At 40.9% G+C, this 23373-nt stretch overlaps 1 protein-coding gene and 1 long non-coding RNA gene across 13 annotated transcripts in view; one reads left to right on the forward strand and one right to left on the reverse strand.

Moving 5' to 3' along the window:
* The window catches only part of LOC138174370 (uncharacterized), a 23020-nt gene extending 11188 nt beyond the window's left edge, over positions 1-11832 (reverse strand). Inside the window, exon 1 of the long non-coding RNA XR_011171694.1 lies at positions 11781-11832. This is a non-coding gene — a long non-coding RNA (uncharacterized lncRNA). The remainder of the gene's footprint in view (positions 1-11780) is intronic.
* Positions 1-23373, forward strand: part of ZBTB38 (zinc finger and BTB domain containing 38) — a 91459-nt gene that overhangs the window by 6442 nt on the left and 61644 nt on the right. For all 12 annotated transcript variants that reach the window (XM_069104644.1, XM_069104645.1, XM_069104642.1 and 9 more), the window contains exon 2: positions 20406-20506. The gene's annotated coding sequence lies outside the window, so the exon portion shown is untranslated. The remainder of the gene's footprint in view (positions 1-20405; positions 20507-23373) is intronic.

The raw sequence follows: 23373 nt of genomic DNA on the forward strand, positions 1-23373 counted from the left end.
GAGAGAGAGAGAGAGAGAGAGAGAGAGAGACAGAAGGGAGAGACAGAAACAAAGATAGAGACAGAAACACAGATCCCTTCAGCAGTCTGGGGAAGCTTGGGGACCCTTTCTTGGAATGACATTTTTAAATAAATGAAAGAAAAGCTAAATTTCAGATTGAGGTTAGTGAAAATATTATTGATGTAATTTTTCCCCACAGACCCCCAAATTCTATTTCTAGTCCTGGATTAAGAACTTCTGATATGTTCTAATATTTTCTTTGCACCTTTCCTAGGGACTGTGCCCCTTCATTTTAGAGACTCCTGCTCTAGTGGGAGCCTCATGTCAGGTTACATCACCCACCCAAGACAAACAGTTTATTATGTAGGATCAGTTTACTGTGCATCTAGAGGGCAAGTATTTGGAACTGAGGTCTAGTGGGCAAAAGTCAAGAGTAGTAGAAATTCAAAAGAAAAGATGCCTTTTCTACAAGGATTAAGAGGTGGCTAGGTAGCACAGTGGATGAAGAGCTAGGCCTGGAGTTAGAAAGATGTGAGTTCAAATCCAGCCGCAGACATGTACTAGCTGTGTGACCCTGGGCAAGTCACTTGTCTGCCTTAGTTTTTTTACCTGTAAAATGGGAAAAATAATAGCACCTACTTCCCAGGGCTGTTGTGAGGCTCACATGAGATATTATTTGCAATCTGCTTTGCAAACCCTAAAACATTATATTAATGTTACATTTATTATTAGTGGTAAGCCCTAGGTTAGCAAATACAAAAGAGAGACAGTCCCAGCCTTTACATAATAATGAAAGATACCTTGCTTATAAGAGACAGTGGCTAGAAAAGAGTGTTTTGTCTGGAAAATTACTGGAATGGCAAGTGGAGATGCGGACAGTGGATCTATCGACACACCCTTTCCAGAAGCAATGGCAAAGTTAATTTGATTACTATTACCAGGGTAAGGGGATGTGGAATTCCTTTATGGAATCCCATGGTGGTTCTTTCATATTTGTAAAGATCTTTGTAAACCTAAATAGTTATCAATATCATTATTATCATTAGGATCTCCTAGAACAAAAGTCACTTGTCACGGGAGCCAGGAATGCTACTAGTCTTCTGACCTTTCCGATGAAGATTCTTTAAAAAAAAAAAAAAAAGGACTATTCTGGGAGGGGCTGGTTTCCTATTCTGCCAGAACTATTCCACTTGGACACAGCTGTATTCGTTGCCCCATCCTCGTTTAAAGCTGGTCTACAAATAGTTTCAAAAATCACCACAACATATGCACACATGCATGCACACATACACACACACCACACATCATATTTATTCAAAATTTGCATTCCCCCCTCCAGATTTACTGGCACTTCTCCCATTCAGTCCTTACCTACGTCATTAACTCAAATATGCTTCTCAAGGGCAGGAAGTGTGTCTGCAATTTATTTTTGGATCCTCCTACAGTCCTCTCTGCATACTGTGGTGCTTAGTAAATGTTGATTGCTGACTGACTTCTTCAATCTCTGGGTTAAAGAATACAAACACCCTTCCAGAAGAGGCACATTCAGAATTTCTCTACCAGGAAAAAAAAGACCACCCCCCCTCTTCCCACATAGAACTGAGAGATAGAGAATAGTTCACTTATTCCAAGACTGCTCCATACATTCTGGATAGCCATTTGGTCCGCCATGATTTCTGTGAATTCTATGTGTGCCAGCCAGTGTTTTTGGCCATGTGTGGTATGATTCCTTTTCTCTGAGGTTAGATATGATCCATGGGGGCTCTCCAGGTAGTCTATGATGATGCCTGCATTTCTGGAATGAGTGAAAAGCTTATCAATAGAGTCTAAAAATAAAAACTAGGCACTACCTAATGGGTATCTCATCAGACATTTGTACCCTTTTCCCACCCATTTCAAAGATAGGGGTTTTGTTTCTGTTTTTGCATGTTGGGGTGTGTGTGTGTGTGTGTGTGTGTGTGTGTGTCTGTGTGTATGTGTGTGTTGTTAGTTTTGGTGGTTTTGTTGTTATTGTTGTAGTTGTTGCTTTCGGCAATATTAAGGGGCTTGAAGCTTGCATCTGCCACTAACATGTTATACAACCCTGGGCAAATCCCTTAATATGCCGGACACTTAGATTCCCTATTTTCAGAGAGGAGACACTCAAGAGAGATTGGAAATGAGTGAGATCTTTTGTCCCACCAAACCAAGTGGTTCCCAGGTTTTAAAAATAAAAGAAAGGGAATTGAAAAATCCTGAAATAGGACCTCTATCTAGTTACGTAACAACATTTGGTGCTATGTTTAACATGGCCTTTCCCTGCTGTGAACCATCAAGATTATAGGCCAGGCTGCTTAGCTGAAAGAATAAGGGAAGCAGCAAAACCCACTCTCTCTGGTTGCCTGTATGCAGCTCTGGCTACACAAGGACAAGCCACAAAATATTCTTGAATTTATCCCCGATATTTACAGTAAAGCTTATACTGATTTATGAATTTTTTTCTCCCTTTCTGACTTCAAGCCTGGTGATGAGACTACCCAGGTAGGGAAGCTCTTCCTGGTTTGTTTTCAGTAGCGATGTTGAGGGAAACCCTTTTATTTTCAGTTTAAATAAGCCAGGGGACGATTGATTTGTTCCTTTCCTAAGCACTAAATAAAAACTATTTATAAATTAATTGGTGCACACCAGTATAGTGAAAGAAAGAAAATGGTAATATCTTGAATTTTAACAGTTTTTAATGCTTATTTTTTAATAGAATATTTAGAGTTCATGTCCTAATGCTAGGGTATTCATATCATAAACAAGGTGGAATTATTGCTTCCAGTTTCTTAGAAAAATGAGGAACAGAGGTTAAGTGTTTTGTCCACTGCTGTATGCTCTCCTACCTTTCTAGCTTTATCTCTCTCTATGTCCTTACATAATTGGACTGTTCCCTAAGACTTTCCCTTCTCCTCGCCCAGGCCATTTCTCTCTACCTCCCCTTCACTCCTCTCTCCACATGATTCAAAGTCCAACTTATTGGTCACATCTGCAAAGTCCTCAGCTTTGCCTTCTCTGAATTTCCATAGCGCATCATGCCATTTGTGTACGCATCTCATCTTCCTAAATTGTCCATTCCTTGGGGGGAAGAAAGCACATCTTATTTTTCCTACTTCCCCCTGAGAACCTAGCACAGCGTTTTGCATATGTATCACCCGGGGCAACCCACCTCCCTTCTCTGGGCTGTACCGGGGACTTGGATGAGGAGCCTTCCAAATCCCCTTCTGGTTCTAATGTTATGATCCTATCTAGGTAGGATCTTGGGCGAGTCACTAACACCCTACAGGCCTCACTTTTCTCATTTTCTCTATTCAATATTCAATAAACATTTAAGATATTTGTCAGCCTCTGGGAATACATACATATACACATATAACTTTATACTTACACAATGTGTATATGTAGGTATATGTGTGTGTGTATATATATTTCATATATATGCACGTATTCCCATAAGCTGGAACAAATGTCTTAAATATTTGCTGAATGTCATTATACATACACACACATATATAGTCTTCATTTATTTCAATTGTGTCTAATTCTCCGTGACTGCATTTAGGGTTTTCCTGGCAAAGATACTGACATGATTTGCCATTTCCTTCTCAGTTCATTTTACAGATGAAGAAACTGAGGCAAACAGGGTTAAGTGACTTACCCAGGGTCACAAAGCTAATAAGTATCTAAGGCTGGATTTAAACTCAGGTCTTCCTGACTCCAAGTAAGGTATTCTAAACAATGAGCCACTTCAAACATACATACACACACACACACACACACACACACACACATCCTAATCTATATTAGTATAGACAGCTATAGATATGGATCCTATCTTCAAAGAACTACTTTAATGGCATAAATTAAATTAGCCCCAGATGACCCAGAAGGTCCATTCCAGCTCTATCATATTTATTTTCAGATAGTTACCATCTTTTATTGAAGCAATGCTTCCTAGCTCTACTAGGGGTTTAATCAATACTTGTTAATGAATGGATGACTTCCAGTCAGTATTTATTGAGCACCTACTATGCACCTGCCATTGTATTAAACACTAGGGAGACAAAGAGAGGCAAAAGGTCCCAGTTCCTACAAAGCCCACAGTCTAATGGGAAAGGGATGATGTGTAAACCATAGACAAGCTCTATGCAGGACAGATTGGAAATAATCACCAGAGGGAAGGCACTAGAATGAAAGGGATCAGGAAAGGGCATTGCTGCTCCTGCCCATCTTCACAACATGCCTTTGCCCTCCTGCCTCCACCTTTCATCCAGCACCTGAACTCCAGTCCTGCCTAAGGCCCCCAGGCTTCTTGACTGGTGAGTGGTCACCATAACTAACCTGACCCGTATTCAGCCTGCTGCTTCTTCCTAGTACTTACTGTCCCACCTCAGAGTGGCAGTACATCATGCCCCTCCTCCCTTGCCAATTTCCACCTTTAGCTTTGGGAACAATAATTAAATCAATGATAGGACATTATCAATCAATTGCCCTATGACCTCAGTCTCCATCCCTGTGGTTTTCTTCAATAAAACATACTTCCCAGACTACCACTCCATTATGTGAATCTTCCCCAATCAGAATACAAACTGTTTGAGGACAGGAACTGTTTTATTTATCTTTGAATCTACCACTTAACACAGTGCCTGGCATGTAGTAATAAATGCTTTGTCATCCATCCATCCATTTATTCATAAAAATATAATGTTGTTGGTCAGTTGTTTAATTGTGTCCAATTCTCTGTGACCCCATAAACTATACTGTCCATGGAATTTTCTTGGCAAAGATACTGAAGTAGTTTACCAATTCCTTCTCTAGCTCATTTAACAGATAAGGAAACTGAGGCAAACAGGGCTAAGTGCCTTGCCCAGGGTGACACCACGACTGGTGAGGGTGTGGGGCTGGGTTAAAGGATCTCTGAAAGAACAACCTGAAATTACCATTTGATATCTAAACCTAAAATTGATACGATGCCAATAATGAAAAAAGTCGGGCAAAAAATGGTCTTTGTAAATTCTCTGAGGGCAGTTAGTTCATCAAGAAAATGATCTGGGAAGTAACGTAAAACCAATGGCTCAGTGTCTGTACATCTCAGACAAGCAAACTAGATACTGGGACAATTAATAAGAGAAATGGAACACGCATAAAAAGAGGCAAAAATGGCAGGGTGGGGAGGGCGGGATCAGCCAAGAGATTTAGTGCATCATGCCAGACACCCTCTTTAAGGAAAGATGGCATTGGAGATTATCTAAGGCAGAGGGTCTTTCCCATTTGAGAGGTTCCCTACATATCGCAGAGGGCTAGTTGGAGACTAGACACTACTACAGAAGATCGCTGGGTAATAGATTTTGTTCCTTTATCATTGGTAGACACTACCTTAAGAATACACGGGGTACCAGTTTATTTTCAGCTGGTTTAAAGGCTCCAGTTCCACAAATAGGTATTAAAATCCTACTATGTTAACAGGCACAGTGCTAGGCTTGGGGATTCAAATGCAAAACAATCTTCATTCTCAAAGAGTATGCTCTATATGGGATGGTGGTGTTCACAGATGAGCAAATACAAGGTAATTTGAGAAGAGAGTGAGCAGTAGATCAAAGAAAACAGAACCATGATTAGGATGAAGTAACTGGGATTTTGGCTCAGGATGCTGAAATTTAGAGGGCTGCTAATAGCCTTTAAACTCTTTTACTATGCAAAAACAACTGAATTAAGTGTTTAACTGACAGGAGCTTTAGAATTTATTTAAAATAGAGAGGTAACAGATGTTCCCCCACCCCATGTTGTACCCCAAGTGGGCTCCCACCTCCCTAAACTCCATGGCTGGGCAGCCTCACTATAATCCAGAATTTCCCCATCGCCCACAGGCTGAATTTGTCTCAGAAAGCTGATTTTAGGGAAGATTTGCTATCTGCCCTATCTAGGTTGGTCCATCTTGTACTGTGCGTGGGGAGGGGAGGGGAGGGAAGGGAGGGGAGGAAGATATTAAAAGCTTTGGTGGAAACTTTTATAGAAGAGTTTGAACCTAAGCTTTCCCTTCAAAGAAGATAGAGATTCTAAGAGACAAAAATGAGCAGGGAGTGAATTTCTGGCATGTGGGGTCATTTGTACAACTGCACCGAGTTGGGATAAGGAAGGTTGAGTTTCAAGAACAGCCAATTGTCTAATTTGGCAACGGCAGAGAAAAGCAACAATGTGGAAGGGTAGGTTGCAGCCAGATAGTGCAGGGTTTTAAATGATAAACTGAGGACTTTATATTCTATCATAGAGGGGAAAAAGGAACCATTGAAGCTTGTTGAGCAGGGGAGTAACAGGGTCAGACTTGGGTCTTTGGGACTTTATGTTGGTATATTGAAGGAGGGTGCATTGCAAAAAGCAGAGACTAAAAGAAATAGACCACTTGGGAGACTATTGTAATAGTCCAAGAGGAAAGTAATGAGTGGTAGCTTCGTGAGCAGAGACAAGCAGTGTTATTACAGAGGCAGAATCTACCATACTTGGGAACTAGTTGGATATGGGCTGTTAGAAAGATGGAAGAGTCAAAGATGCCTCTCCCTCCTGCATGTCACAGGCAGCAAGGTAGCCCAGTAGACTGAGCACTGAGCCTCAAATTGGCTAGACCGGAGTTCAAATTTGGTCCCAGACACTTAGCAGTTGTATAACCCTAGGAGAGTCAATGTCTCTGTCTGCCTCAGTGTCCTGAACTGAAAAATGGGAATAAAAATAGCATCTACCTCACAAGATTGTTGTGATATCAAATGAGATAATAATTGCAAAGTGCTTAGCACAGTGGTTGGCACATAGCTATTATTATGTAGTTATATAAATGTTAGTTATTGTTATTACTCTGGTGCCTTATTGTGGCATAGAGGAGACCCAGGATTCTTGAAGGCTGTGCTAAAAGAATGCATGGACTTCAAGCCCTGGCAGGCCTTGACCAAGCTGGAAAGCCTTAGTAACAGACTGTATGCCTCTTGCCCAGGGATCAGCCTCAATCACGAAAGAAAGACTCATTGCCATGCTCACTAAAAGCTGATGCATTTTTAACCATAGCAACTTCCCAACTCCATGTACTAAATTTGAGGTTATTCTTAACTTGGGGTCTCCGAGGGTTTTTTTTAAATTTATAACCTTATTTCAATATAATTTGCTTTCTTTATAATCGTATGTATTTTATTTTATGCAACTAAAGACTTCTGAAGTGTGCATAAGTTTCTCCAGACTGCCAGTGGGGTTCACAACGCACAAAGATTCAGTCATAGAGAGATTTTGACCTGTGCTGCTTGAAGGAGTACCCACACCCACCAAATCACTTATCTCTGATACATTGAAGCTAAGTCTCTTAAAAACACTGATCATGTTTTTAAGAACAGCCAATTGTCCAATTTGGCAGCAACAGAGAAAGGCAACAATATCAGTTTAACTGCTAAGAGCTTTAGAATGAACACTGACATTGATAAAAATGACTTTGTGATTGATTGCTGTGTATCACAGCAATAGATACATTCTATTTTGTAAGATGAACGGCCCAGAGATACATCATTTAACCATGGTGGGTGCTGAGTGTTGGAAGGAGACATGATTCCCCAGCCCTACTTCATGAGTGTGTAAACAGAAATAAACAGAGAAGGGAAGGAGTAAATAAGCATTAATATAGTGCCTACTATGTACCTTGCTTTGTTCTAAGTGCTTCTTACAAATACAATTTTATTTGATACCCACAACAACCCCATGACATAGGTGTCATAATTATTCCTATTTTATAGGTGAGGAAGCTGAGTTAGACAGAGGGTAACTTGAAGATCACACAGTTAGTAAGTGTCAGAGGTCACATTTGAACTCGGGTTTTCCTGACTCGGGCCCATAGCCCTACTGCATTACCAACTTTAGAACAAAAATGCAAGGCTGTACACAGTAGTCAGGGAGAGGCTAAAATATGGATTCCTTCAGTGGCATTTTCCCCAAAGTTTTTTAGCCTTAACACTCCACAAGTATCAAGCACCCTACTCCTCAATGCCAACATTACTAGTATTGCCCCCTTTCTATCACCCCAACCCCTCCAACTGTGCCTTTAGAAAGGTCACAGGTTTTACAGATTCACTAGGACCAACCATCCATTGCAGCGTGGGCTTTTCATTCTCACACCTAACTTCCCCCATTTCTCCTAAAGGACAGACTTAGAAAATACCCAAGCGGAATTTTTGTCAAGAACCATACGGTGGGACTGCCTTTGGGGTTTTGTTTTTAACCCCAGTGTCTTCTCCGTTTCTGTCAGACCAATGAAGATCCCCACCCTTACTTCACAGATGACATTTTTAGGGAAGCTGAGTCACTGGGGAAGTAATATATGTCTAATATTTTGAGTAATGTAGAATCTAGGTCCATTATCATTTCAAAGCATCCATAAAGGGAATGACTATACTTGTTAGCATCAACATTTGGGCTCTGGGTAATTCCTCTCTTTTTTTTCTTTTCTGTGTCTTTCTACCTGGTTCTCTCTCTGAAATTCACAAATTATCATTTCCTAAATACATGAAAAAGATAATGTAATTTTAAAAAATTTTATGGGGATTTTTAGAATTCTATTCCAGTTATACTTCACCACCCAGTTCCAGGCCTGCCTAATTTACACGTGCCTGGAGTTTACTGAACTTTGTAAAGGAGGATGGATTTGAAAGATCTCTGTGCCTCAAGAGTTGTTTCTGAGTGTCCCAAAGGGCACCGTGTTCTTTATTGAAAAGTCTTTGAAGCCACTCTATGGGAACATTGGCCCTGGACAGTGTGTCCAGCACCAGAATGGAGCCATTTTAGAACAGATGATAGGAGGTAGTTAAAAAAAAAAAATGACATGGATACAGTCTGTCATTGGGAGAAAACAGAGAATGATAGACTTTCAGAGTTGGAGCGACCCTCATCAGCCATCATCCAACCTGTACCTTGGGCAAGAATCATGTTTACAAACATACCTAGCAAATGGTCATCCAGCCTGTGCTTGAAGACCTTCAGTGAGGGGAAAACCCACCCCCTCCTGAGGCAATTCTTGCTATTTGGGGTTAGCTTTAATTAGTCAGTTCTTCTATTAAGTCTAAATCATCCTATTTACAATAACTGTCCATCGTGATCAGTTTTGCCTTCTGGGGCCAAGTTGAAAAAGTCTAATTTGGGATAGCTAGGTACAGTGGAAAGAACTTTGGCCCTGGAGTCAGGAAGACTTGAGTTCAAATCCAGCCTCAGAAACGTACTGGTTGTATGACCTTGGACAAGTCACATAACCCCCAATTGCCTCCCCCAAAATAGAAAAAGTCTAATCCTCTTCCTGCCTGGCAGCCCTTCAAATACTTGGAAGACTACTGTCAGTTGCCCTAAGTCTTCTCTTGTCAGGTTAAACATTACTAGTTCTTTCCCCTAAGTCATGATCTTGACATCCTGATCACCTTCCTCTGGATGTTCCCTAGTATATCACTGTCCTTCCTATACAGAATGTTTGAAAGCCACACTACAACTGTGGTCTGACCATACGCTCTGATGCTATGCCTCCCTTGACGTAGATTTTGGAATTGCCAGCTCACATCATTGATTCATTTTGAGCTTGTGGTCCACTGAACTCTCCACATTTTTTTTAGACCCATTCTAGTCAAGATTCCTATGTCTTTTACTTCTAATGGTGAATAAACAAAACCAAACAACCCACATTCCTTTTATTCCTTTAAAATGTCATCTTCTTAGCCTCAGTCCAACATTGTAGCCTACCAAGATCTTTTTCTGAAATTTGGTTCTGCCATCAAAAATGTTACCTTTGTGCATCCTGTTGGGGTCATACTTCCTACTTGCTTGATAGGAGCTCCCAGACATTGTACCTTAAAGACTGCTTTCATGTCAGATAATCTAAGCAGAGCCTTAGCACAGCACTTGGCCCATAGTAGGCCTTAATAAATATTGGTTGATGGATTTAGTGGAAAAGGCTCCGCCTTTAATCTTTTCTTCAATCTAGTTTAGAAACACCATTTAGGGGTGAAGCATTTTTTTTTTTCATTAAAGCATCTGTTAAAGTTTTCCCCCTGGGGTTGGCCTCAGAAAGACAGCTTTGTAGTTAAACTTTAACTTAGGTTTCCTTAGTTTCACATGTGACATTGAATTAGTTTATTAACATTGTAAGGTCAGGAGAAACCCATTGCAAGGACCACCCAATCCCCTGCATTGACTTGGTAACATAGACCTCCACTTAGTTTTTCTCTTTTTTTTCCCGTGTTTTTCTCTTTTCCACTCATGCTAACCACCAGAATTATTCAGGATTCCATTACCTCTCATTCATATTAATGTAATAGCCTCCTACATGGTCTTCCTGTGTCCCTTCGGTTCCCTCTCTAATCTATCCTTCACAAAGTGCCAAACTAATATTCTTAATGCAGGATTTCATTGGTGTCACTCCCCTCCGTTCAAAAAACCTTCAATGGCTCCCAGTCACTTAAAAGAAAATGTAAATCTTCTAAGTCTAGCATTTCATCTCTTCTAAAACTTGGCTCCTATCTGGTTTCAGACCACTTCCTCTCAATCAATAAATCAATAAACATTTATTATGTACTCTAGGACTTAAGCAAATGAAAATAAAAATGAAACAGCCCTTGCCTTTGAGGACCTTACATTCTATTGGGGGAAATTGTATAAGAAAACAAAAAATATCCAAGGCATTGACCATAGGGGAGACCCTGACAGCCTAAGGGTTGGGGGATGGCAGCAGCAAATATCTCATGTAGGAGGTAGTCTTTAAGCTGATCTTTGAAGAAAACTAGCAATTAGAAAAGGCAGAGGTGAGGAGGGATAGGCATGGGTGATAGCCCATGTACAGGCATGGATGGAGTTGAGGAATGGAAGGTCATTCATTTAGAATAGCAACTAGATCATTCTGGCTACATTGCTACATTGTGCCAAGGACAGTCAAGTCCTATAAGTTGGAAGGGTGGGCTAAAGTCAGACTGTGAAAGGCTTCAAATATCAAATAGAGAAATCTGTATGTCATTCTAAAGGCTATAGGGAGCTACCAGAGTCTTTGAGCAAGGGAGTGGTGTGGTCAGACCTGTTTTAGAAGCATCCAATTCCACACTCCCGACCAACCACACTACTTGCTTAAATGCATGTTTTCCTCTACAGCTGTGTGCGTGTGTCCACACCATCCCTCATACCTAACCTGAATAACTTCCATGTCTCCCATCTGCTGAGATCTCTCTTCTGTTTCAAGGCAATGTTCAAATGCTTCCTCCTTCCTGAAGCCTTTCCTGATTTCTTAGATCCACAGATAGAGTTCTTACCTACTTTAATATCTGTGGTTATTCTACCTGAATTTTCCTATCCAACCCACTCCTCCCCAGATTTTAAGGTTTTTTTTTTTCAACAGATTAGGTTAAAAAAAAAAGTGTGTGTGTGTGTGTGTGTGTGTGTGTGTGTGTGTGTCTGTCTGTCTGTTGGGGGTGGGGGGTAGGGCATTCAGGCCACCTAACCCTTACAATAGTAAATGAATAGTCTAAATAGATAAAACATTCATTATATATTCAGTATATTCCAAGAACTCCACTAAGTGCTGGAAATGATAGAAATGCAAGCAAACAAGACAGCCCCTACCCTCAGGAAGCTTACATTCTACTGAGGGAAGGCAACTCATAAAGGAAGACTGTGAGTGAGGGGAGAATACCTTCACAGAGGCTGCTGGAAAGGTCTGAGAGAAAGTCTGGACAGTGAGCAGAGATGGGTATGAAGTGAGTACTTACTGTGTGCTAAGCTCTGGAGACCGGAAGGATGGCAAAAACCGCCCTTGCCCTCCAGGAGCTCTCATTTTAATAGGAGAGACACCGTGTAAATAACAAGGTACATGCAAGATAAAGGCAGAGTAGCTTAACAGCATACCACGAACGTGACAATATTAAATGTCTTAGGATGTTGATGGTACAATTGTGGTGGAGGTACCTAAGGAAGTATCTGGTGGTTGGTCATGTAAAATGGAGAGTGTATTAAATTAAAATCATGGGGAAAAGACATTTACAGAGCAGATGAAGGGCGATCTCAGAAGGGAAGACAGCAGCAGCCAGGGAGACTAGAAAAGGCCTCTTGCCTTAATTAGCATTTAATCTGCATATTGAAGAAAACCAGGGAAGCTAAGAGGCAGGGATGGGGAGGGAGAGAATTCCAGGCTTGGGAGAAAGCGCCAGTGCCAAGTCATGCAGTCAGGAGATAGAAGTGTCCTGCATGAGAGAGAATTCGGTCAGTGGGGCTGTATTATAGAATCTGTAGAGGAGGGGCATCTGTTGTTGTTGACTTGTGTCCAGCTCTGTGTGTCCCCACGGACTTTTGCCAATAGAACTTTCTTGGCAGAGATATTAGAGTATTTTGCCATTGTCTTCTCCAGTTCTTCTTACAGATGAAGGACTGAGGCAAATAGGGGTTAAATTACTTATCCAGGGTCACAGAGATAGTGAGTGTCTGAGGCCAGATTTGAACTCAGCTCTTCCTGACTCCAAGCCCAGTGATGTATCTACTGCATCACCTAGCTGCCACATACATGTGCATGCATGCATGTATGCATATATACACATATATGCATATGTGTATATTGGGTATTTACATATTTATAAACACATGTATATCTATCCCCACACACCAAACTACGTTATATTTGATATTAGAATTAATTGGGAGATGCTGGTGTTTGAGTGGGGAGATGGCATGGTCACATCTGGGCTTTAGGAAAATCTTTTGGGGGCAACTCCGTGGAAGACGGATTGGAAAGTGCAAAGACTGGGGGCAGGAAAACCAATCTGAGACTATTATAATAGTCTAGGCAAAAGGTGATGAAAGCCTAGACTAGGTTAGGGGATGTGTGAGTGAAGAGAAGATCTTGCACATAAGAGATACTGTAAAAGCCATAATAGCGGGTGTGAGGTGAGAGGAGGGAGTTGAAGATGGTACCATGGTCGTAAAACTAGGTGACTATGAGGGTGGTGGTACCTACCCAGAAATAGGAAGTTTGTAAGAGGAGAGGGCTTCTTTTGTGGGGGGGGGAATATAATTAGTTCTCTTTTGGGCATCATGAGTTTGAGACATCTCTGGGATCTCCAAATGAAGATGTGTAAGAGGCAATTGGTGATAAGGGACTATAGTTCAGGAGAGAGACTCTGGCCAAATATATCAATCTGGAAATTATCTGCTTGGAGCTAATTGAATTCATTGGAGTTGATATCGCCAAGTGAAATAGTATGAATGGAGAAGAGAAGTGGGCCCAGGACAGAGCCTTGGGGTGTGGGGGAGGACATCCACCATTAGTGGGCATGTTGTAGCTGAAGAACCAGAAAAAGACATTGAGAAGGTATGGTCAGGTAGAAGGACTACAAGGAGAGACCAATGTCATCAAGACCTAGAGAGAAAGGTATATCCCAGAGGAGGTGATTAACAATGTCAAAAGTGACCAAGGGGTCAAGAAGAAGGAAAGAGGAGAAACTGTTAGATTTGGCAACTAAGACACCGCTGGTGATTTTGAAAAGAGCAGTTCATGAGGTTGGAAACCAAATTGCTGAGGGCATGTGGTGTATGTGGTAGGGATGTGTCTGGTGATACCCTTCAGGAACTGGTTTCAGTACTGAAGTCTCTGCCCATTTATCTCCACATTGAAGTAGTGCCTTCCTTTGGGAAGAACCACAGCTTTGGGCCTGGGTGTTCAAAGACCACGGCCAATGAGATTAAAGCCTGCCTTTTTAAATAGCCCTTATGACCTGGAGTTGGAAAATGGGTGCCCCAAGGGTGAGAATCTGAGAAGTCAAGGCTTCCTGCAGGTGTTTATGTGGCCTTTTCAGTTTTGCACCTTTTGGTTTCAAAATCTTACTAAGTATGAGGGTGATGGGAAATGAAGCCTGCAATGAATTTTTTTTTAAGCTATTCATGCTAACATGATGAGCTGTTTCTTTGCAAATCAGATAGGGAGAAGTGGGAGTTAGGTGAGTATTATTGAAGCTCACTAAATTTAGCCAGCTCACCTTAACTTAGTAAAATCTCACTACCACATTATTGAATTTTCCTAAGATGTCCTATGATCTCCACCCACTTTTAACCTCCTACTTGAGGCCTATTTGGCTCACAATTGCACTCAATTAATATTTGACTAGCACACAATCGATCAGCAAGTATTTATTACTGGGAGAATCCAAGGGTTTAATCCTCAAACTTCACTGCTGGTGACCTGTGTTGATAAAATTATATTTCATTAATATAATTAATTTATTATTAATTAATTAATTAATATAATTCAGGCTTAAATAATAGGACCATAGATAGAAATCTAGAAGGGATATTAGAGGTCATCCTTCTTTATTTTATAGTTAAGGAAACTGAGGCCCAGTAAGGCTAAGTGACTTGCCCATTGTATTGGGTATTGAGTTAGTTGCATTGAGGATCAATACCCATGGGTATTGAGTTAAAAGTAGAGTTTGAATCCAGGTCCAATGATCTTTCCAAATAATGGTAGCTACTATTATTAATAACACCAACAAACAATAATAATATAAAACTTTAATAATTACATGTGACTTCAAAACTGCAAAGTCTTTTCTATACCTTCTTTCATTTAAACCCCACAATGACTCAGTGAGATTGATATTATATTATCCTATAATTACAATATAGGATGCTATTTATCCTTATTTTAGAAATTAGGGATCTGAGACTCAGAAAATTTAAGTGATTTGCCCACAGTCACACAACCCTTGAGTTTCGGAGTGGGATTCAAACCAAGGTCTTGACTTCAAGGTGGGCACTCAAGTCAACATGCCTCATACCTTAATGTATACTCTGTGGTGATGAATTAACCAATATTTATTTAGTTTCTACTGGGTGTGAGACACTGCTCTAGTTTCTGTGGGAGATATGAAAAGGCACCCCCAACTGGATAGGTTCTGTGCCAGGTACTGTGAGGGATATAAAGAAGCATCCCCAATGGGACTGCAAGATCATAAGGAGCAAGGACCTTGTTTTAGACAAAGCCTAATCCCATTAAAAGTTATAAAATAACAATAAAGGCTTTCAGCAACTCTTCAAAACAATGAGGGAGGTAATGGGATAAGGCAGGATTAAGTGCCAAATTAATAGTACTCCAATTTGGGAACACCTTGGTAATGACATTACATCTCTATCTTCTTTCCTTACTCCTTTCACCCATTTTTTGGGTAAATTTTGGTAAATAAAATTTGGTAAATTCCATGAAAAGCCAGAGTTGTAGCAGACATAGCAACACAATGCACTTAAATATTCGTTGATTTTACACAGATTTTACACAGTAAGCAGCTCTAGGGAATGACCTTTCCCTCTAAATCAGAAGTTCCCAAACTTATTTTGCCTACTGCCCCCTTTATAAAAAAAATTTACTTGCCTCGCCCCAAAATCGACTATTCTTTAACCCTTTGGTGATTTAAAAAAAATTGTATCATTAAAAAAATAAATTTTAAAAAATGATTTCTCTTAAATTTAACAATTTATTGTAAATTTCTGAGTTTTTTCCTGCATTGAAATTTTGATGATGCAATATTGCATCATGTAACCATATATTATCATATTGTAAACAAGTCATTACATGCACATATTCCCGTTGGTACAAATTGGACTTTGCAACAATGTGCAGCATGCTAGCCTGCCAACGCTTGCTTGTTAAGACTTGTCAGCAAACTTGACCACTGATCAGATATAACTTTCATTTTGTGTGTTTATTTGGAAAGTAATATAATCATTATGACTTTAACTCTTTTACACAACAGATGAAACATGTACGAATGGTTTTTCAAAATTTTCTTCTCTTCCCTCCCAATTGCACTCAAGGCTACATCTGTCCAGCACTCCCTAGGGGTCACCCACTTTGGGCACCTATGTGTAATATTGGGCTCTCTATTCATTAAGCCATATCACACTCTCCTCCAATCCCTTGATGCTCACAGGCATCATCCCTTTCTAAATGTCACTCAATCATCCCTCTCAGATGGCAGACTTTGGCTGTTGTTTACTTTCTTAAACTGCCAGCAGTATATCCCCTGACCTCCTAACCATAGAAAAATTAGCTCCAGCAGAGGGTCTTCATCCTTGAGTTCTCTTATGGGTTTTGCAGCCCTTCATCTCTTGTTAGTATGCTTTATTTTTCCTTTTCCCTTCTCTAGCCTTCCCTAATTCTCAGATCACCAGCCATTGATAGGAAAAACATAGCCATCTTTCCTACCAAGTGAGGGGGTGGGAGGGAAGAGAACAGTATTTATCTTATACCTTAAGTGTGTTATCAGCTTTTTTGTCCTTAGACCCAAACTTACCTGAGCCTCCTTGTTCGCTAATCCCCTTAGTCATTGTGACAAAACAATTTTTTACAACAGGATTTGAAAAGAAAGGGGTCACTTCACACTGATGTGACTTTGCTCAAGCCTCAGCTTCCCAGTGAATTTGACAGGTTAGTACGCCTGCAAAATGAGAGGTTTGGACTCACAGTGTCTAATGACAATTTCAATTCCAAAATCCTAAGAGCAGGGTTGTATTTCAATTTTAAGCTATGGGTAGAATTTAGATAGGTAGAAAGGTAGGGGAAGGTATTCTAGGAGATGATAGCTATGTGAATAAAAAGTAAGGAATAGAGAAAATGAGTGGCAGAAAGACTGAGTAAAATAATCTGGGGCAGGAGGAGTGAAAACAGAGCTAGCTCAGTGACAGTCCCATAGTGGAAGACTAGATGTTGTCTCTCTAGGTTTTGCTGATGCTGCTTTAATCCTGGCTCTCTGCTCATCTATCTGAGCACTCCATATTCTCTTTTCTGGACCTTCATCCAGGTCATGCCTTGATGCCCCACAGGGCTCTGTCTAAACCTTCTTCTCTTCCTTCTCTATACTATTTCACTATGAGATATCGGCAGCTCCCATGGATTTAGTGATCATTTCTACGCTGATGACTCTCAGATCTCTTTATCCAGTCTTCACATCTCTGTTGACCCCCAGTATCCTATCTCCAACTGACTATTCCCCATCCAGAATTAGACGTCCTCCAGCTATCTCAACATTTTGAAAACTGAACTCATTGTCTTTCTCCCCAAACCTTTCCCTCTTCCTAATTTCCCCATTATTGTTTAGGATGCCACCATCTTCTCAGTTACCCAGGATTGAAACCATCTATTCTTTTTCACACACCCCTTCCCCATATCAATCGTCACATCCTGTCAATTTGACTTGCAAAACACCTTATGTGTACATCTGTCCTCTGATTTTGGCACCACTCTAATGCGGGTCTTTATTAGCTCAAGATTGGATTATTACAATAGTCTGCTGGTTGCTCTGCCTGCCACACATCTCTCCCCACTCCAGTCCACCTTTCCCTCAGCTGTCAGTGATCTTCCAGAAGTACAACTGACCATGCTAGCCTGCTGCCCTTCCTATCACCTCCAGAATCAAATATAAACTCCTCTGTTTGGCATTCAAAGACTTTCAAAAGAAGGATGCAACTGCGTCTCAGTTACCAGTGTGGAATTAGTGAAGCCCAGGTGTAGTGAATCTCCAGGCTACATACAGTGAAAGATAAAAGGGGTTGATGATCCTACAAAAGTCTGCTCCGGACTTGACACAGCCAAGTGATGCTAAGTCCTCATTATTCTTCTTAGTTCAGTGAGTGGGAAGTATGGGTCCTTACTTCATGCATCAGGGCAGCTCAATGACATCAGCAAAGGTAAGGGGTTTTTAATAGTGTAGCAGAAGTGGGGTGGGAACATTTCCCGTGGAGCCGGGCATGTGCTCTGGGCCCTTCTGGTGGTACCTGTGCTTGGGGCCCCCTGCTAATGCTATGTATCTTGTTTGGGCCCTTAATCCTTGTGATGAAAGGAGAGGTGTGTGCATTGTGCTGAAGACAATTGGTGACTAAACGCAGGAAAACAGTCCTCTCAGCAAATTATAAAAACTGTAGAAAAGCCTTCCTCCCTTTATCTTAAAAAAAAAAAAAAAGTTAATCCTTTCATAAATACCCTCCATACTTTTCCAGCCTTCTTACACCATCCCCCCTACTCTGTAATCTCTGGAATCCTTTCTGTTCCTCAAAGAACCAATTTCACCCATCTCCAGACTCCAGGTACTTTCACTGGCTGGCTGTCCCCCATACCTAGAATGATTTCCCTCTTTGTCTGTACTCCCTGACTACCTTCAAGTCTGAGCTAAAACCCTCTAAGAAACCTTTCCTGATCCCCCTTCATTCCCTCACCTTCCTTCGGTTGGTCATCTCCACTTTATCCTGTCTAGGGCTTCTTTGTATGGGGTTGTTTTCAGGTCTCTGTCACTGGACTAGGAGCTACTTGAGGGCAGGGATAGCCTTTTACCTTTCCTAGTATCGTCAGGGCTTAGCACGGTTTCTGGCACATAGGAGGTACTTAATGCATATTTATTGACTGCCCTCACTTGATCATCAGAGTGGCCTAGCTAAAGGAAAAGATACTTCTCAGGCAGAGCTCTGGAGTAATTACTACCCCTTGGGGGAAAGGAGTAGGAAAGAGCCTCAGGTCCCTGGAGAGATTCTCTCAGCAAGGTTTTTCCTCCCTCCCTCTCCCCTATTCTTCTCCCCACCATCACTTTCCAACCCACCCCTTCCTTGCTCCTCCTATTCCACACCTATGCCAAGATTTTTTTTTTTAATTGCTGATTCAGGTGCTAGGAAATGCCATTCTTTACTTAGCCTGTTGGTGTACAGGGTCCAGAGCTGGATGACAGCAGACAAAAGTCCAGTTTGGAATACAGGAATGTTTTTCCCCGTAAACGTTTAGTTATGATGTTCTCTTGGCACCGCTGAGAAGCAGAATCCTGACCAATTATAGTCACTGAAAACACTCGGCTGTCATTTCACAAGGGAAAATAGTGATGACGATGAAGGCAATGATCACAGTTTTGCTGATGCTTGAATGGAGGACAGTTGGCCTCTGCCTCTTGCGTGTGTGTGTATGTGTATCTTTGTGTGTGTGTGTGTGTGTGTGTGTGTGTGTATTTGGTTCCAAATCGCCCTCCTCAAACACTAAAAACCTTACAGGGTAACTTGCCTGACAAGCTTTCTCCTATTCCATATCTCTGTCTGCCCAGGCACCTCTCTTTCCATAGCCAGTCTAGCTGTTGTTGATTGATTCTGTTGACCACCTTCTTCAGTATTTCTCCCTCTTTACCTCTCCTACTATCCCTCGTTCAGACCTTTGTTACTCCTCACCAGGCTTGCTATGATAACATCCTTCACTGGTTTCCTTTACCTCAGGTGCCGCCTAGTCCATGAAGCCTCTTTGATTCTCTCTGTTCCTTGATGTTCTAAAAGAATGTAAGCTCCCTGAGGACAGGGACAGGCTCACCTAGCTCCTAGGCAGGTAGATCAGGGATCAGGAAGACTCATCTTCTTTGAGTTCAGATCTGGCTTCAGACACTCACAAGCTGCATGACCCTGGGCGAGTCACTTAACCCTGCTTGCCTCAGTTTCCTCATCTGTAAAATGAGCTGAAGGAAATGGCAAAACATTCCAGTATCTTTGCCAAGAAAAGCCCAAATGGGGTCACTAAGAGACAGGACTAAATGACAACAAAGTTCCCACGATTCTTATGTAGTAGTAGGAACTTTTAATAAATGTTTGTTGGTTGATGGATGTCCCCACATCCATTGTTGTTGTTTTCAGTCACGTCTGACTCTCTGTGACCCCATTTGGGGTTTTCTTGGCAAAGATCCTGGAGTGGTTTGCCATTTCCTTCTCCAGCTCATTTTACAGATGAGGAAACCGAGGCAAACAGGGTTGTGACTTTCCCAGGATCAAACAACTAGTGTCTGAGGCCCAATCTGGACTCGGGAAGATGAGTCTTCCTGACTCCAGGCCCAGCACTCTATTTACTGTGCAATATCGCTGCCCCTACATACATACTTTCCCCATCTAGAAGTGATCCTTCCTTTCTTGAATTTCTCAAAAGCCACTCTGTTTTAACCTTTTCTATGCATGTAGTAATTTTTACTATAGTTATTCCTAATGTAATATTTCTTCTCATCCCTCTGTGTAGCCTTGTGTATATTTTACATTTATATATCATTTGTCCCCCTCTCCCCAGGATAATGTAAGCTTGTTGAGGGTAGACACTTTAATTTTTGAACTTGAATCCCAAACATCTAGCAGAGTGCTACACTCAGAGCAACTGCTTAATATGTGTTGAATTGAATTGAATCCCACCCTTATACATATATGTTAGATTATAAACTCTGTGAGGGCAGGGACAGCATCATCTTTCATCGTTATATCTTCCCAGCCTAGCCTTGTGTACTTTACATGGGGTAGAAACTTAATAAATGAGTTTGCAGCAAAATGAATTCATCCAGGGTCTTCTTTCGCAGGTCCAGATTCCTGACCACTCCATCTGTGACATTTCACCTTCAAATTTCTGATCCCCTCATTCCACTGGAGGTACGGTCTCGATGAACAGTTAAAGCCTCCGGTGAGTACTCATTCTAGATAAGTAGGTAACATGATCGCCCCGGATGTGTTCAGAGACAGGTAGCTAGTATCACCAATTAGGGAGATTTGCAGGGTGTTGGGGAGCCATCTGGATGATGTATAAAGTTACTGTATAGCAACAGAGACGAAAGACACCCTGACCTCCCCCTATATCCCGTCTCCAGGATGCCTCGGTTCTAGTTAATTTCCATTGACTCTGTAGTATCATGGCTAAATTTCACAAGATTACCACTCCTGAGCTGGAGGGGAGGGACCTCAAGGACCACCTAGTCCAACCCCCTCCTTTAATAATTGAGGGAAATGACTTCTAGTGATATTAATTGACTTGCCCAAGGTCATTTGCCATTATAACTCAGTTTACCTTTCTAAAAAATAAAGTTCATGGGATGATAAATTTAGATCCAGAGAGAACCCCAGAGACTATCAATCTTAATTTTACAACTGAGAAAACTGTGGCCTAGAGAAGGTAAATAATTTTCTTAAGGTCACTCGAGTAATAAATCATAGAAACAGGATTTGAACCTGGGTTCTCTGACTCCAAATCAAAGACTCTTTTCAGCTTACCACATTAATTCCTACTTTCATATGGGGACTGCCTATAGAGATGATAGAAATCATCAATCCAATTCCTTCTCCCCTATTAGCTTAATAGAGATCTGGGTATGCAGAGAAAACACTCTTTTTATCACTCCCCCTCAGGGGAGGAGTGAGTTTTAAACCTGAAGGTCAAGTAACCAGACTGAGAAATATTATTTATTAATAAATAAATAATATTTTAGTTCCTTAGAATAAAGATGCTTTTTAAATACAATTGGTAGCCACATAAATATATCCTAAAGGTATTATCAAGCATAGCAGTCTTCTCTAACAAAAACCCCATTATGGTTTTGAGGGGGACACACCTGGTGAGGACATCATTAGGAAACTAGCACTTCATCCTTATCTCAGCAAGCCCCTGCTTTTCCTGCTTGGATGAAGCTCTAATTGGCTGACCTGAAACACATAGTATAAAACCTCTCTGATTAAAATGGCCGAAGGTACTACGGCAACCTGGGGGCCAGAGCACTAATGTGACTGTGTTATCGGTTGCTGCTATTGTTGATTGCTTCAGACACGGTTAATACACAGATTACGTACTTTCACTTGAGCCATGCGATTTGGCTTGGGTTCACAGGCCTGAAAGCAGTTTGCTCAGGGCCCAAAGCAATTAGGCTGTGAGCATGTAAACATTTTAACACGAAAGGAAAATGGGACGAGTTCCTCAGGCTCCTGGGCTACACCACTATGATGATAAATACCGTCCCTGATCCTTTCAATTTGAGAACAGCCATGCAGTATAAATAGAAGGGATCCTGGATTTGAAATCAGAGGATGGACCTGGGTTCAAATTCCATGTCTGCTTATTGTATTTATGACCTTCGCTTCTCTGAGTCTTCATTTTTTTCTTAATCTGTAAAATGAGATTGTTGCATTGATATCCAAGGTTTTGATCTATGAAACCCTATAGAATGGTGCCTTGAGTTCCAATTGTGGCTTTACTAATGACTCTCATCCAAGGTTCTATTTGTCACTGCTGAAAAGAGTGTTAGCTCTGAGATCAGAAAACCTGGATCCGAATATTGCCTCTGATGCTTACAACCTGTGTGACCTTGGACAAATCACTTAATGCCTCTGGGCTTCACTTACCTTATTCTAAAATGAGGGGGTCAGACGAAATGTCCTCTGACATTCCTTCCAATCTATGATCCTATGATGCTTGGACCTCACTTTTCTGCCTCCTACTCCTGTTCTAAAAAGCCTATGAAGAAAGGGGATTTTGAGTTTTCTCTTTTTAAAAAGGAGGAAAAATGATGAACAAACCTTATACATTGAGAAGACTGGTAGAAAGAGCTCAGAAATAAAAAAAAAACTCATAAATGAAGATAAACCTTTGCTATTTGTAGTCATAAGAAAGCTTAAGGAAGGTGACCTTGTTTGACCTTGTTTTTAAAAAAAATTTTTGATAGCTATATTTTAATATAATTGGCTTCCTATATAATTCTATGTATTTTATATTATTCATTTAAAAATATTATTGTAAGAAGGAATCCCAAGGTTTCATATGACTATTCAAGAGATCCATGGCTCAAAAGAGATTAAGAATCCCTGGCTTAAGGGATAAGCATATTTCTTTTCTTTTTTTTTTTTAAATGCATGAACAGATATTTCACAAAAGCCCAAGTTAACTTTTCTAGTAATAATCTGAATTTGTTTAATGTGACCAGGAAATGTCTTTGAGAAATGTTCCACATTTGCACAAAGAGAGTTATTGCAAAATAAACCAATGAATGTTTTCTAGACCCTGTTTGAAAAGGGCATGATGATGAATTCCATAGGGAGATGTAGAAGCAGCTTGGCCTAGCAAACTGACTGTACATCTTGGCATCTGGCATGCTGAGTGGTAAAAGAAGATCTGACCACACTCAGCCAAACTCTGTCTCTTTAAAGTGGAAATAATGGTATTTGCTTACCTCAAGGGAGCCTGGTATGGATTACTCTAGCTGCCATTGTTATTGTACGGGATGCAGGGTCTTCTACAATTAGTCATATGAATTTAGCCACCACAGTAGTTATAAAAAACAGAAGGTAAAACTGGGGAAGTGACCAAACGTGCTTTGCTTATCACCAGATTTTTTTTTACCATTAATTTGATATCCAAAGTATTTTCCCTTATATCCTATACAGTTCTTGGCCTCTCAAGGCACTGGATTCTTCCATTGTCTTTCTGTTTCTTTCTGATATTGACTAGCTTTTCTCTCTCTCTCTCTCTCTCTCTCTCTCTCTCTCTCTCTCTCTCTCTCTCTCTCG

This window comes from Petaurus breviceps, unplaced genomic scaffold, assembly GCF_028583685.1.
Source record: "Petaurus breviceps papuanus isolate PSGF00001 unplaced genomic scaffold, PetGlider_PUasm1.0 688, whole genome shotgun sequence".
Lineage (NCBI taxonomy): Eukaryota > Metazoa > Chordata > Mammalia > Diprotodontia > Petauridae > Petaurus > Petaurus breviceps.